General features: G+C 41.6%; 1 pseudogene across 1 annotated transcript; it reads right to left on the bottom strand.

Annotated features, from left to right (window-relative positions):
• LOC108521738 (40S ribosomal protein S24 pseudogene) lies at positions 1–535 on the bottom strand (annotated as a pseudogene). Its single transcript, XR_001883265.1, has one exon. The product of XR_001883265.1 is annotated as a 40S ribosomal protein S24 pseudogene (transcript).
• Between the last annotated feature and the right edge of the window lie 14699 nt (positions 536–15234).

The following is a 15234-nucleotide window of genomic DNA, read 5'->3' as shown; positions in this document are numbered from 1 at the left end:
AAAGTTTTTAGTTTATTAATCTGCTCGTGAAAAATCCAAAATGGACACAGGTAGCCTTTACTGCAGCACCTTTACTCCTTCAGCTGTGATCCAGTCTCCAGCTCACTTTTTGCCAGCACCAACATTGGCCTTTGCAGTCCCCCTGACTTTCTTCATTCTGTTCTTGCGTTCCTTTGGTTGCTTTCTTGAGGTCTTTTTCTTCTCATACAGGCCATATCTTGCAAGTCTATGTTTGGGTTCATTTTTCTTTGCATAATCCAGGGAGTCATAAATCATGCCAAAGCCAGTTGTCTTGCCACCACCAAAATGAGTTCTGAATCCAAATACGAAGATGACATCCGGTGTGGTCTTGTACATTTTGGCTAGTTTTTCCCGAATTTCTGTCTTAGGCACTGTTGCCTTCCCAGGGTGAAGAACATCAATGACCATTTGTTTCCTCTGAAGTAGTCGGTTGGTCATGAACTTTCTAGTGCGGATAGTTACAGTGTCATTCATGATGGCGGCCTATCTACTACATGCTTTTAAAGCAGTGGCCTAAAGGCACATAATGCAGGCCAAAGGTGGGCTTGAAAGAATACTCTCATAGAAGTCACATTATCCCAAAGTGATAACAAGATTTGATTAATTAGGAAATATTGGACATTTATATGAGTGGAATTATCGTATTTCCTCAACACTCTCTCTTTACAGGCTCTAATGCTCCATCAGCTCAACATGGCATCCACGTCCTCAAAACCCTCCATCAGAGTAAACATAAGGCTCGGTAAACCCAAACATATTTGAGGAAATATGATAATTCCACTCATATAAATGTCCAGTATTTCCTAATTAATCAAATCTTGTTACCACTTTGGGATGATGTGACTTCTGTGAGAGTATTCTTTCACGCCTCAAACACTGCATGAAAACTGGATGCCTAGTAATTCGATGCTACCTTGGATTAAACTGTAGCCCCCATGACTCCTTTGATCTATCTTGCAGGAATTCGAACTATGAAGATAATACCTGAATATGCATGTTTGAAAGATGTTTGTTTGTTTGTGTTTACTGAGTCTTATGTTTACTATGATGAAAGGTTTTGAGGAGGTGGATGCCATGTTGAGCTGAGGAGGTAGCATTAGAGTCTGTAAAGAGAGAGTGCTGACAGGGGTAATGATCGCCAGCTACAGGGTCCAGAGAAATCCTACATTAACAAGAGACAATTGCAGAAAATATTAGAAACCTCTGGGATTCTACAACACACTCTATTATTAAGCAAATTTTGCTTTACCAAAGACCTCTAGATAGGTACCATTTCTCTAAAATTTGGGAGAATAAAGGGGACCCAAGGAACCACTGGCAGGCTTTCCTTCTGCTTCATTTGAAAGACAAATAGCTGAAGAATACAGAAGCCTCTGAGGCAATGATAAGCCATTGAAAGCCGAAGAACTACATGTAACTTACCTAGTGACACTATTACCCTGGCAAAACAATTGCAAGAATAAGAAACCAAAGTAGAAGATCATTGTATTCACTGATTCATTTGTATTCACCCTGCGAATTAATACTCCTGCTTCTATACTGGGGCTGGGAAAGTTGCATAGTGCTCCAGCATTTGTCAACGAGGAAAGCATCCTAGATACAGGTGGCATTTGGGATCGGAAAAACAGCATATAGGACAGCAATGAGTAAGCAGCAAGAGAACCCACACACAGAAGAAAATACTAAAGAGCTGCTCCCATTTCTTTTCTTTCTTTCCTTTTTTTTTTTTTTTTTTGAGTCTCACTCTGTTGCCCAGGTTGGAGTGCAGTGGCACAATCTCAGCTCACTGCAACCTCTGCTTCCCAGGTTCAAGTGATTCTCCTGTCTCAGCCTCCCAAGTAGCTGGGATTACAGGAGTGCACCACACTTGGCTAACTTTTGTATTTTTAGTAGAGACGGGGTTTCGCCATTTTGGGCAGACTGGTCTTGAACTCCTGACCTCAGGTGATACGCCCACCTCGGCCTCCCAAAGTGTTAGGATTACAGGCGTGAGTCACCGCGCCCAGCTGTGCTTCCATTTCTAAACTATCTCTTTCTTGGAGAAATGTTGCTAGTTTATGCAGTTCCTAATATACATATTAAATAACAACCACAGCCTGGCCAACATAGTGAAACCCCATCTCTACTAAAAATACAAAAATTAGCCAGATGTGGTGGCGTGCACCTCTAATCCCAGCTACTCTGGAGGCCGAGGCAGAAGAATGGCTTGAACCCGGGAGGTAGAGGTTGAAGTGAGCCAAGATTGTGCCACTACACTCCAGCCTGGGCAACAGAGTGAGACTCTGTCTCAAAAAAAATTAAATAAATAAGTAAAAATAAATATATAAGTAACAACCAACCATTTACTCACAAGAAAAGCGTGACTATAGTATCTTGGTAAAAAATAGATAAAATTATGAAAATGTTTTGAAATACAGATCACCTTTCCTATTAAAAAAGTGCTTATGATTCTCTTAAGGTTTTGTACAGTACATGTACTGTTTTGCAAAAAGAAAGTCTGCACAGCAAAATGATCTAGATACACCAAGGATCTGAATATGTAGGCCCTGGACAACTGTTGTTGTAGCACTGTAACTCCCTGGCCAAGCACGGTTGCATCATGCATTAGTTGGATAACAGGTGCTTCTGTTTTGGGGTAACTTCCTGGCACAACAGAGCCCCATTGCTTCCTTTTTGGCTCCAGCCTTCTGTATTGTAATATTACCAGGGTTGCAAAAGAAAAGCCTAAAATGGAGACCTAAATGCAATATTCTATCTGTCTAAATTTTTAATCTGTGAGTAAAACAACGGATAACCATGCCATGCAAATTACATTAACTATTGTGGTTTGTGAGCAGGGATTAGTACCTTGGGGTCATCTATGCTGTATGTCTCATTATCTGTTTCACATGAGACATATTATAATTCAGATCATATTTTAAGTTATATGGATAATAGTTCCTAACAGTGTTTTTTTAAAATTGTGATTGAATAGATATAACATAAAATTTACCAGTAAAACCATTTTTTAAATGAACAGTTCTGTGGCATTAAGTACATCCACATTGTTGTGCAACCATCACCACCATCCACCTCCAGAACTTTCAAAATCATATCAAACAGAAACTCTGTACACATTAAATAAGAACTTCCTGCTCCCCTCTCCCCGCACCCCTGGCAACTACCATGCTACTTTCTGTCTCTATGAATTTGACTACTATAGGCATCTCACATAAGTGGAATCATACAATATTTGTCCTTTCATGATGACATTATTTCACTTAGAATAATGACTTCAAGTTTCATCCATGTTGCAGCATGTGTCAAAATTTCCTTCTCTTTTAAGGCCGAATAATATTCCATTGTATATATACACACCACATTTTGTGTATCCATTTACCCATCAACAGACACTTGGGTTGCTTCCACATTTTGGCTTTTGTGAAAAACTTTGCTATGAACATTGGTCTGCAAACATCTGTTAGGGTTACTGCTTTCTTTTTTTTTTTTTTTTGAGACGGAGTCTCGCTCTGTCGCCCAGGCTGGAGGGCAGTGGCCGGATCTCAGCTCACTGCAAGCTCCGCCTCCCGGGTTTACGCCATTCTCCTGCCTCAGCCTCCCGAGTAGCTGGGACTACAGGCGCCCGCCACCTCACCCGGCTAGTTTTTTGTATTTTTTTAGTAGAGACGGGGTTTCACCATGTTAGCCAGGATGGTCTCGATCTCCTAACCTCGTGATCCGCCCGCCTCGGCCTCCCAAAGTGCTGGAATTACAGGCTTGAGCCACCGCGCCCGGCCAGGGTTACTGCTTTCTTTTGGGTGTATACCCAGAAGTGGAAATGCTGGATCATATGGTAAATATATTTTTTAATTTTTGAGGAACTGCCAAACTCTTTTTCATAGGACCTGCACCTTTATTTTATTTTATTTTATTTTTGAGACGGAGTCTTTCCCTGTGGCCCAGGCTGGAGTGCAGTGGCGCGATCTTGGCTCACTTGCAAGCTCCCCTTCCCGGGCTCACACCATTCTCCTGCCTTAGCCTCTGGAGTAGCCGGGACTACAGGTGCCCACCACCATGCCTGGTTAATTTTTTTGTATTTTTAGTAGAGACAGGGTTTCACCGTGTTAGCCAGGATGGTCTCGATCTCCTGACCTCGTGATCCGCCCACCTCGGCCTCCCAAAGTGCTGGGATTACAGGCGTGAGCCACTGCACCCGGCCAGGAGCTGCACCATGTTATATTCCAACCAGCAGAGCACAAGTGTTTCCAGTTTCTCCATATCCTCCCCAACACTTGTTATTTTCTGCTTTGTTTTTGTTTTGTAATAGCCATCCTAATGAGTGTGAAGTGGTATCTCACTGCGGTTTTGACTTGCATTTCACTTGTGACACTGAGCATCTTTTTATGAGCTTATTGGCCATTTGTATGTCTTTGGAAAAATGTCTATTCAAGTCCTTTGCTCATTTTTTGATTTGTGTGTGTGTGTGTGTGTGTGTGTGTGTGTGTGTGTGTGTGGTTGAGTTGTAGAGAGTTCTTTATATATTCTGGGTAGCAACTCCTTATCAGATAGATGATCATAAAGTGTTTTAAGGGAAAATTAGGTCTCTAGTGAAGACTGAGTAGCAGTAGAAGACACATAGGTGTGAACACAAGCTTTGTGTGAGTGAAACATACCAGTAAGCAGATTTACTGGGGAAGGAACAAGTAGAGACTAGAGATCCTCTCACGAATGCCAGGGTGCAGAGTTTCAACCTTTCACTCTCAGGCAGAGTTGCCTTTCCACTTCACTTCTTATCTCCCTTAGCGTGAGGGTCTGGAGTTACTTCATGTCTGCCCCATTTTTCTCAGACCCCTAACTACTACATCAAAGACCCACCCCAGACAGACTAATGATGTGCTTTCTAGCAATGTTTCTTAAACTTCTTTAACAATTTTTGCCATCTTTACGTATATAACATTTTCCTAACACTTTTCTTTAAATCAACTCAATTTTGAAAATTAAATTTATTTTATTATTTTATTTTTGAGATGGAGGCTCAGTCTGTCACCTAGGCTGGAGTGCAGTGGCGCAATCTCAGTTCACTGCAACCTCTGCCTCCTGGGTTCAAGTGATTCTCATGCCTCAGCCTCTTATGAGTAGCTGGGATTACAGGTGCCTGCCACCACGCCTGGCTAATTTTTTTTTTTTTTTTTTTTTTTAAATGGGGTTTCCCCTTTTCACCCAGGCTGGGGGGGAGGGGCACACACTCAGCTTACTGCAACTTCTGCCCCCCCGAGTTCAAGCGATTCTCCTGCCTCAGCCTCCCGAGTAATTGGGATTACAGGCACCTGCCACTGTGCCCAGCTAATTTTTTTGTATTTTTAGTAGAGATGGGGTTTCACCATCTTGGCCAGACTGATCTTGAACTCCTGACCTCAGGGGATCTGCCTGCCTCCTCCTCCCAAAGTGCTGGGATTACAGGTATGAGCCACTGCAGTATTATAAATGGAAAACCAGAATCAGGTGTCTTCAGGCACAACAGATAAGCATCAGTCACTCCTTTGTCATCCAGGACATTTCTTACTGTTGGTACTAGATAAGCACGTCCTTTCCCTAACAGAGAGCATCTGCTAGCATGCCATGGTGGGGCCATTTAGTGAACACAGGTGCTACTCAATAGACAGTTTGCACTTGTGCAAAAGTTTGTGTCCAGGAAGTAGAGAATGGCTGATAGTGACATGGTACCATCTCAAATGTTTATCCTTACCATACTTTGCTCTAGCCTACAGAAGACCTCTTAAGATTTTATTCCTGGGGGAAAAGCCACAGATTCCCAGAGGGTTCCCTCCGTATATGTGAGTGAAGGGTGATAGAGGCCTAACTGACTCAGCTGTCAGTTGACTGGAGGTAATTCTTTAATTCAGTAGTTCTCAAACTTTGTGGCCTCAAGATCCCTTTACATCCTTAAAAATTATTGAGGAATACAAAGAGCTTTTGTTTATGTGGATTTTATCTATTTATATTTACCAATCAGAAATTAAAAGTGAGAAATATAAAACTATTTATAAATTCATTTAAAATAAACTAATTATATGTTATAAATATTTTCATGAAAAAGTTACATATTTCCAAACAAGAATGGCTTTGTTTACTTTTTTGTAAATCTCTTTAATATGAGACTTAATGGAAATCAGCTGAATTCTCGTATCTGCTTCTGCATTTAATCTTTTGCAACATTACATGTCATGAAGCCTCTGGAAAAAGAGTGGAAAAGCCAAATTATGTTTTGCTATTTTTATGAAAAGTTTTAACTTCATAGATCTTCCGAAAGTGTCTTGGCCACTCCCAGACCTGCTTTAATTCATTTAGAGGTAGCATAGTATGGTGGGTTAGAGGGTAGATCCTAGAGTCCAAATGCTGAGTGCACACCCCAGCTCTGCTGCTTTTATTATCTGTTTGACTTTTGCCAAATGATTTAACTACTTTATGTCCTAGTTGTCTTATTTGTAGAGTGACGGTAATAATGAGGTGATGCACTTAAGGGTATGTAATGGTGAAATTAGAAAAATAAAGACCTTGAAAGAGAGGTACCTATGGGTGCTCAGTCTAGCCTTACACTGAAAGTTCAATGTTATTTGTATTTCATATTTTATATATGAGATTAAACATTTTTACTGGCCATCTGCATTTCCTTTTCTGACTCATCTATATGTTAATATATTCTATCTACTTTTTGTTGAGTTGGTATTTTTACTAATTTTGGGAGTTCTTTGTATAGTATACGTATTAACTTCTTGATTCTTTTATGTATTGTAACTATTTTTTTCAAATCCATAACTTATCTTTTAACTTTATTTATATTTTTTCATCATAAAGAAGTTATAAATTTGTATGTGTAAAATCTATCAGTGTTTTTCTCTGTGGCTTCTGGGTTTCATGTTCTGTTTATACCTAGATTAAAACAATTCTATATATTATTTTAGTGCTTTCATACTTTTTTTTTTTTTTTTTGAGACGGAGTCTCGCTCTGTCGCCCAGGCTGGAGTGCAGTGGCCGGATCTCAGCTCACTGCACGCTCTGCCTCCCGGGTTTACGCCGTTCTCCTGCCTCAGCCTCCCGAGTAGCTGGGACTACAGGTGCCCACCACCTCGCCTGGCTAGTTTTTTTGTATTTTAGTAGAGACGGGGTTTCACCGGGTTAGCCAGGATGGTCTCGATCTCCTGACCTCGTGATCCGCCCGTCTCGGCCTCCCAAAGTGCTGGGATTACAGGCTTGAGCCAACGCGCCCGGCCTCATACTTTTTTTTTAACATTTAGGTATTTAATACGTTAAGAACTTATTTGGGAGTACAATGTAAAGGAGAGATTTAACTTTTTCTTCAGAATGAGTAGACATGTTTCAACATCATTTCTTAAATATTCTGTCAATTTGCTACTGATTTAAAATGCCTCCTTTAAAATTCACTGAATTCTCATAGCCATATGGAGGTATTTTTGAAGTATTTTGGTTCATGTAGTATTTGTCACTTCCAGTAGCTACATACATTTAAAATGACTTTAGACTTACAGTACATTTTAATGTATGGTATTCCCTCATTCTTCTTCTTCCTCATGATTTTAAATTTTTCATGAATTTCTCAGGATAAATTTTAGAATAAACTTATCAAACACTACCCTCATTTCCCCAAAGTTATGATTATGATTGAAATTGTTGCATTACATGTATACCTTTACACTATTAAGTTACTCTAACCAGGAAATTAAATTTTTTTTTTACTTAGTCAAATTATTTTTATTTTTTTTTGAGACGGAGTCTCGCTCTGTCGCCCAGGCTGGAGTGCAGTGGCCGGATCTCAGCTCACTGCGAGCTCTGCCTCCCGGGTTTACGCCATTCTCCTGCCTCAGCCTCCCGAGTAGCTGGGACTACAGGCGCCAGCCACCACGCCCGGCTAGTTCTGGGACTACAGGTGCCAGCCACCACGCCCGGCTAGTTTTTTGTATTTTTTTAGTAGAGATGGGGTTTCACTGTGTTAGCCAGGATGGTCTCGATCTCCTGACCTCGTGATCCACCCGTCTCGGCCTCCCAAAGTGCTGGGATTACAGGCTTGAGCCACCGCGCCCGGCCTACTTAGTCAAATTATTTTATGTCCTTCTGTAAATTCTTAAGATGTTCTCAATATAAGTCTTGATATTTCTTTTAAAACATATTCGTGGATATTAAACAGGACATTTTACAAAAATCTGTTAGTGATTATGAACCTCAGGATAAAAACTAAGGCTGATACAAGCCTATGATTATTATTTCAACACAATATTTTTGTTTTGGTTCATCTTAAAAATAGAAGTGAAGGTAATGATACTGAAGGCATACATGGTGAACAAAATGCATCCAGAATGAAAGATATATATATATATATACATATATTGTTTTTTGAGAAGTAGTCTCACTCTAATGCCTAGGCTAGAGTGCAGTTGTGTAATCTCGGCTCACTGCAACCTCTACCTCCTGGGTTCAAGCGATTTTCCTGCCTCAGCCTCCCAGGTAGGTGGGACTGCAGGCACGCACCACCACGCCTAGCTAATTTTTGTATTTTTAGTAGAGACGGGGTTTCACCATGTTGGCCAGGCTGTTCTTGAACTCCTGACTTCGTGATCTGCCTGGCTCAGCCTCTCAAAGTACTGGGATTACAGGTGTGAGCCAGCCACCGCGCCTGCCCCAAAGATAATTTCATATTGGCTAACATGGGAGAAACGATTATCTATTACACTAACCCTGTCTGATTCGTTAGATTTGTCTCTCTAAGCAAGACAGCGTTTGAATCAACAGCAGACTCTATTCCTCTATGTGAGGAAAGAAAAAGGCAGTAAGAAATAATCTTCCTGAGTCTAATGCAATATTCTCAAATAATCTTGTGTATAGAAATCAGTTGGAGGACTTACTAAAACGCAATTTGCATTTCTAACAAGTTCTCAGGTGAAGCTGATGCTGTTAGTCCAGCAACTACATATTGAGAACCACTGTTTTGACGTAGTAACTTTGGGAGAGAAAGCCGAGTAGCTTTGTTAGGAGATTGATGCAGGAAGTGATGATAGATCATTATTAGTAAGAGCTCTGATCACAGTAAGAATTATTTTGTTTGGCAATATATTCCTTTAAAGCTATGAATTCTTCTCTGGGCTTAGGTTTGATTCACTTCCCATACATATTCATATGAAGTGTTCCAATTTTTCAATTTGCATACAACTTGTAATCTCAAATTTGACTTCTGCTATACTCCAGTAATTATTTTGTAGTGTTTTCAAAGAATTGGGAAGTTTTTAAATTCATTTTTATTTATTCCACAAATATTTATGAAGCATCAACTATGAGCCACGTTCTTGGAATATATCACAGAGCGAAAGAGATTCTGATTTTATCCTTATGAAGCCCCATTAGGGGGCAGGAGCTAGACAATAAACAGAATACATAAATTATACAGCATGCTAGAAGGTGATACATGTTATATGTAACACAAAAATAAAGAAGAGGAAGGAAAATCATACGTGCAGATGGGGGGGCTGCAATTTAAAATAATGTGATCAAGGTAGGCCCCACTGAGCAGGTGGGATTTAAGGAAGGACTTAAAGGAGGGGAGGGAGTTGGCCAAGTGAATGCACAGCAGAAGAATAGAAAGTAAATAGCTTGTGCAAAAGACCTAAATTAGTAAGTGCCCAGAATAGCATGAGTGGAGAGTTGGAGATGAGGTCCGAGAGGCAAGAGGGATGAGTTCATGTAGGCTTTTAGGCCATTGTTATGACTTCGGGTTTCACTGAGTGAAATGGGGGGCCACTGAAGAATCCTGAGCAGATGGGTGACACAAAATAATTCACATTTGAAAAGCATGACTGGCTTCTATTTGAGTACAGATTACAGGGAACAAGGATAGAAGCAGGAGGCAAGTGAGCAGTAACCCAGGTGAGATAATAGCAGCTTCGATCAACTGAAAAGGGGTCAGACTCTGTTTCCATTTCAAAGCTACAGCCAGCAGGATTTCTTGATACAATGAATGTGTGTATTAAACAGGAAAGTCAAGGATAACTCTAAAGTTTTTTTTCTTTTTTTTTTTGAGATGGAGTCTCGCGTTGTAGCCCAGGCTGGAGTGCAGTGGTGAGAACTCGGCTCACTGAAAGCTCCGCCTCCCGGGTTCACGCCATTTCTCTCTGCCTCAGCCTCCCACGTAGCTGGGACTACAGGTGCCTGCCAACCACGCCCGGCTATTTTTTTTTTGTATTTTTAGTAGAGACCGGGTTCACTGTGTTAGCCAGGATGGTCTTGATCTCTGACCGCATGATCCGCCCCCCTTGGCCCTTTCCAAAGTGGCTGGGCTTACAGGCGTGAGCCACCTGCGCCCGGCTTTTTTTTTTTTTTTTTTTTTTTTTTTTTATACTGAGGCAGAGTCTCATTCTGTCGTCCAGGCTGGAGTACAGTGTGATCTCAGCTCACTGCAAGCTCTGTTTCCTGGGTTCACGCCATTCTCCTGCCTCAGCCTCCCTAGTAGCTGGGACTACAGGTGCCCGCCCCCACGTCCGGCTAGTTTTTTTTTTTTTGGTATTTTTTAGTAGGGATGGGGTTTCACTGTGTTAGCCAGAATGGTCTCGATCTCCTGACCTCGTGATCCACCTGCCTCGGCCTCCCAAAGTGCTGGGATTACAGGCGTGAGCCACCGCGCCAGGCCAACTCCAAAGTTTTTACCATCATTATCGAGAAGGATGAGTTAACATTCGTAAAATGAGGATGACTACTGAACAGGTTTAGGATTGAAGATCAGAAATTTGGTTTTAGATGTTTCGGTTTTGAGATGTTTATCTGACATTTACCTGGAGATGTTGGGTAGGTTGTTAGATAAAGGAATCAGGGTTTTAGGTGAAAAGTCAAGGCTACATATAAATTTGGGAGCTGTCAGCAAATAGATGGTTTTGAAAGCCATGAAACTGGGTAATATCCCTCAAGATGTGTAGATGGAGAAAGACAGGCTGAGCCCTAGGGCACTTCACTGTGAAGAGATCTGGGAGACGTATCAGACCAATAAAGGAGACATCCTTTATTGTCTCCCTAATGTAGAGAGAAAACAGTGTGGTGTTCTGGCAATCAAGTGAAGAAAGTTTACCTAGGAGGAGGTAGTGATATACTTGGTCAAATGTTGCTGAAAGGTCAGATAAAGTAGGATTGAAAACTGACCACTGGAATTAGCACATGGAAGCTATTAGTGACCGTGATAAGGACAGTGGTCTCTGTGACGGGGGAGAAAGCCCGATTAGAGTAGGTTCAAGTGAAATTAGAAAGGAGGAATTCAAAACAGCAACTAAAGACTATTATTTCAGGGTGCTGGCCGGGCGCAGTGGCTCGTGCCTGTAATCCCAGCACCTTGGGTGGCCGAGGTGGGCAGATCGCCTGAGATCAGGAGTTCAAGACCAGCTTGGCCAACATGGTGAAACCCTGTCTCCACTAAAAATACAAAAATTAGCTGGGCGTGGTGGCGCATGCCTGTAATCCCAGCTACTCAGCAGGCTGAGACAGGAGAATCCCTTGAACTCGGGAGGTGGAGGTTGCAGTGAGCCGAGATTGCACCATGGCACTCCAGCCTGGGCAACAGTGAGACTCTGAAAATAAAATAAAATAAAAATAAAAATCAAGGTGCTGTGTTGTGAAGGGGAGCAAAGAAACAGGACAGTAACTGGCAAGAAAAGTAGCATAGAGATTTTTTCGGTTTGTTTAAAGATGGGAGAAATAACAGAAGGCTTGAATGCTAGTGGAAATAAACTTGAATGAGGGCAAACACTGGTTAATGTAGAAGACAGAAGGAAGAATTGCTGTTACTCTCAAGTAGGTGTGAGGGAATGTGATCTAGTTCAGGATTCAGTTTTGGAAAGAGCCAAACAGTAAGTATTTTAGGCTTTGTGGATCACACATGGTCTCTGCTGTATATACATTTTTCTCCTCAACACTTAAAAATGTAAAAACTAGCTGGGCGTAGTGGCTCACGCCTGTAATCCCAGCACTTTGGGGGGCTGAGGCGGGCAGATCACAAAGTCGGGAGTTCAAGACTAGCCTGGCCAGCATAGTGAAACCCCATCTCTACTAAAAAATACAAAAATTAGCTGGGCGTGTTGGTGGGCGCCTGTAGTCCCAGCTACTTGGGAGGCTGAGGCAGAAGAATCACGTGAACCTGGGAGGTGGAGGTTGCAGTGAGCCGAGATCGTGCCATTGCACTCCAGCCTGGGTAACAGAATGAGACTCTGTCTCAAAAAAAAAAAAAAGTAAAAACTATTCTTGGCTTATGGGCTATACAAAAACAAAGCAGGATTTGGGACACAGGCTGCATTTTGTCAACCCTGATCTAGTACACAAGCAGAGGCTGATTTTAGATGACAGCATGGACATCATCCTTATATGTATAGTAACAGGCTGGAAAGAACATTATATGAGTTCAGAAGCTGCTAGAAAGATAGATTTAGTGGCAGGGGATCTCTTCTGATTGCTCCAATTTACTCCAGGAAATAGGAACAAGAGTTATCATTGAGGGTAAGACTGGGAATAGAGTGTTGAATATTTGAAAAGGGAGAATTACATAAAATCATCTCAGGAAAAGGGAGTGTTATGCTCTGAATGTTTGTGTCCCTTCAAAATTCGTATGTTGAAATGCTAACCCACAAGGTGATGGTATTGGAAGGCCTAATCACCTTTGGAGGGTGATTAGGTTATGGGTGGTGGTCCTCATCATTGAGATTAGTGTCCTTATTAAAAAGGCTCGAGAAAGGACCCCTCTTTCCTTCCACCATACCTTCTCACAGTGAGAAGTCACCATCCATGAACCAGAAAGCTGGACTTCAACAGACACTAAATCTGCTAGTGCCTTGATGATTAATTTCCCAGCCTCCAGAACCGTAAGGAAGACAGGTCTGTTGTTTATAAGCTACCTAATTTATGATATTTTATTGTAGCAGCCCAAGCTGACTACAAGTGTATAAGCTTGGAGAAAATATAATTTGATTGACTGGCAGCATTTTGAGGTCACATGAGATGAGGTTTGTCTTCAAGAATTTAAAATGAAACTCTTGCAAATTTCTTCCAGTCATGTTCAGCTACATGGGAGCAAGAATGGAGTAGATAAGCAATGATTAGGGTTATGGTTTTGCCAGTGAGTAAAAGGAATATCCAATCAATGACTGGCTATGGAATTTAAGCCAAGGGAGGAGGAAAATAACGGTGAGGGGCAGTGAAATAGGGATAGAATCAATAGATTAGAATTAGCAACAAAGGGCCAGGTGCAGTGGCTCACACCTGTAATCCCAGCACTTTGGGAGGCTGAGGCGGGCAGATCACTAGGTCAGGAGATCGAGACCATCCTGGCTAACACGAGACCATCCTGGCTAACATGGTGAAACCCTGTATCTACTAAAAATACAAAAAAATTAGCCAGGCGTGGTGGCTGGCGCCTATAGTCCCAGCTACTTGGGAGGTTGAGGCAGGAGAATGGCGTGAACCTGGGAGATGGAGCTTGCAGTGAGCCGAGTTCTCATCACTGCACTCCAGCCTGGGTGACAGAGTGAGATTCTGTCACCAAAAAAAAAAAAAAAAAAAGAATTACCAACAAAGTTCAATAGTTATTAGGAGCTAGGGATTTAGAGGGGAAAGCTGGAAAAACAGGATGTGGCAGTCAGAAAGGTGGATGCATGAAGTTGAGATAATTGAGTTTGCAGTTAATGGTAATAAGCAGATCTAACTAGGGAATGACCAAAGGAGTGGCTTAAGTAGAATGAAAGAGGTGTCCAAGAACCTGGAGGTCAAGATATTGGAAAGATCATCGATGTGCATATTAAAGTCACCTAGAATTAAGGCAGGAGCGTTGGAGAGACTGATAGTAAACCAGCAGTTAAGATCATCAAGAAACAAAAATAATCTTTGTTGACTTCAGGTTTTAGTGCACTATCTGAAAAGTAGCTTTTAAGATTTCTACTTTTCGAGATTCACTAAGGTTTTCTAGGTGGTCAGTCTTATGATTAGTATTTGGAAATGTTCCTTGGGCATAAAAGAGAAGAATATAAATTCCCTACCTGTAAGATACAAATTTATACTTATAAATATTTTTATTAGGTATTGTCAGTGAATATGGGAGTTTAGTTAAGAGGCCATTGTATAGACAAAAGATGGTTGCTTGGATAAGGCTGGTGGTAGCAGATGAAATGAATTGGATGGAGTGAGTTATTTAGGAAGTCAAATCAATAGGACCTCATGATAAATTGTATAAAGCATGTAAAGAAGTGACAAAGATGACTTCTAGGTCTCTAGAAAAAGGTAGAGGATGGTAGCAATGGCATTAAGAACATAGGCTCTGCAAAGTCAGGCTGCTTTTGTTGAGGGCTAGCCTTTCCTTAAAAGGTGTATGATTTCAATAAGTTTTTTTTTTTTTTTGAGATGGAGTCTCGCTCTTTCGCCCAGGCTGGAGTGCAGTGGCCGGATCTCGGCTTGCTGCAAGCTCCGCCTCCTGGGTTTACGCCATTCTCCTGCCTCAGCCTCCGGAGTAGCTGGGACTACAGGCGCCCGCCACCTCGCCCGGCTAGTTTTTTTTGTGTTTTTTAGTAGAGACGGGGTTTCACCGTGTTAGCTGGGATGGTCTCGATTTCCTGACCTCGTGATCCGCCCGTCTCGGCCTCCCAAAGTGCTGAAATTACAGGCTTGAGCCACCGCGCCCAGCCTCACTAAGTTATTTTACCTTTCAACTTTCTCACTGCAAATGGAAAGTAGTACTATCTGAGGTTTTTGTGAAGATTAAGTGAATTAATGGATTAACACTTAATTTAGTCCCAACACACGGTAAACCCTCAACGACTGGAAGCTATCTTTGGTAGACAGAAAACCTTCACAGATAATCAAATTTAGGAGAAAAGGTAATGAACTCAGTTTTATATTTCAAAGTTGCATTTGAAACATATGTGTGAAGGTGGTAGGTAAGTAAACAGTAGGATATTCACATCTGGAATGCAGAAAAAGATGTGGGTTGGAGATACAAACTGCCTCTAATGAAGCATCTGTGTATAGATGCTAACTACACACAAAAGCCACTGGAGTGGAAGAATTCATGGAAAAAAATTAGTGAAGAGAGGGACTGCTATGGATTGTGTCCCCCAAAGTTCTTGTGTTGGAAAATTAATCTTCAATGCAACAGTGTTGGGAGGTAGGACCTAATTAGAGGAGAACAGATCATGATGGCTCTGT

Source organism: Rhinopithecus bieti, unplaced genomic scaffold (genome assembly GCF_001698545.2).
Source record: "Rhinopithecus bieti isolate Rb0 unplaced genomic scaffold, ASM169854v2 scaffold_58095, whole genome shotgun sequence".
NCBI lineage: Eukaryota > Metazoa > Chordata > Mammalia > Primates > Cercopithecidae > Rhinopithecus > Rhinopithecus bieti.
The sequence above is the reverse complement of the archived record's forward strand: the minus strand, read 5'-3'. Positions and strand labels throughout refer to the sequence as shown.